Consider the following 1,105-nt stretch of genomic DNA (forward strand, 5'->3'; position numbering starts at 1 on the left):
GAAGGGTTTACCTTAGTGTCGCTAGGAAGTTGACCCTTGTTTTTCTTCAATTCAGCCACGTCGGTTGCTAATTGACCCATTTGGGTTGTTAGTGATTGGATGCTTTTGTCACGAACCTCATCCTTTTGCATTCGAACTTCATCGAGTTGGTTCCGTTTTTGCATCTCCATTTGCATGCTCTTTAGCATCTCCATCATCTCGTTTCCACCCGAAGACCCCCCTTGTTCTTATCCCGTTTGATATTGTTTTTGATAGCCTTGGTTGTTCCCGCCTCGGTATCCACCTTGGTTATTGTAAGGTTGGCGTGAACCAAAGTTACCTTGGCTACCTTGAAAGTTCGGGTTAGCTTGATTTGAAGGGTTCCCATACCGAAAGTTTGGGTGGTTCCTCAACCCGGGGTGGTAGATATTAGAGTTCATGTTGTTGTAGTTTCTACCACCCCCTCCTTGACCTTGAACTGCATGGACTTTTTCATATTGCCCTTCCACCATTCCTTGGCAATTTTCAGCCGCATGACCTATTTCATTACACAAAGCACAAACATCATAAATTTGGTTAGTAGTTTGAACATTACCATCATCTATGGCGTGCACTTGAGGTCGGACAATGGCCGGTCATGCTCTCCTTGATGCTTGAGCTTTCCTCTTTGATGTAGTTTCCATGCTTTCCAAAAACTCCCAATCATCGTTCTCATAATTTGTACCAAAAGTCCCACTGGTAATGGACATTAAATCACGAGCATCCTCGGCACTCAACCCTTCATGAAAGGCATTCATCAACTCCCACAATTCAATTCCATGGTGAGGGCAATTCTTTATCATCATATTGAATCGTTCAAATGCCTCATGGAACATTTCACCATGTTGTTGTTGGAAACTCCTCAACCCCTTCCTAGCATCGTTGGTCTTTTGGGCGGTGTAAAACTCATCCAAGAAAGTTTGTTGCATTTCCCCCCATGTATATATGGATGCCGAAGGCAAAGTGTAGAACCATTTTTTCGCCTTATCTTCCAAAGAAAATTGGAATAATACCAATTTAATATCGTCGGCTGAGAACCCTTGACTCCCAAGAGTGTTGCAAATCGAGTCATAAGCCTCCAAATGAA

General features: G+C 43.3%; 1 non-coding gene across 1 annotated transcript; it reads left to right on the forward strand.

Annotated features, from left to right (window-relative positions):
* The first annotated feature begins 792 nt into the window (after positions 1 to 792).
* LOC118488522 lies at positions 793 to 898 on the forward strand. The gene has a single exon (XR_004885066.1). It is a non-coding gene; the product is annotated as a small nucleolar RNA R71 (small nucleolar RNA).
* The last annotated feature ends 207 nt before the right edge of the window (positions 899 to 1,105 follow it).

Source organism: Helianthus annuus, chromosome 16, assembly GCF_002127325.2.
Source record: "Helianthus annuus cultivar XRQ/B chromosome 16, HanXRQr2.0-SUNRISE, whole genome shotgun sequence".
In the NCBI taxonomy this organism is placed as follows: Eukaryota; Viridiplantae; Streptophyta; class Magnoliopsida; order Asterales; family Asteraceae; genus Helianthus; species Helianthus annuus.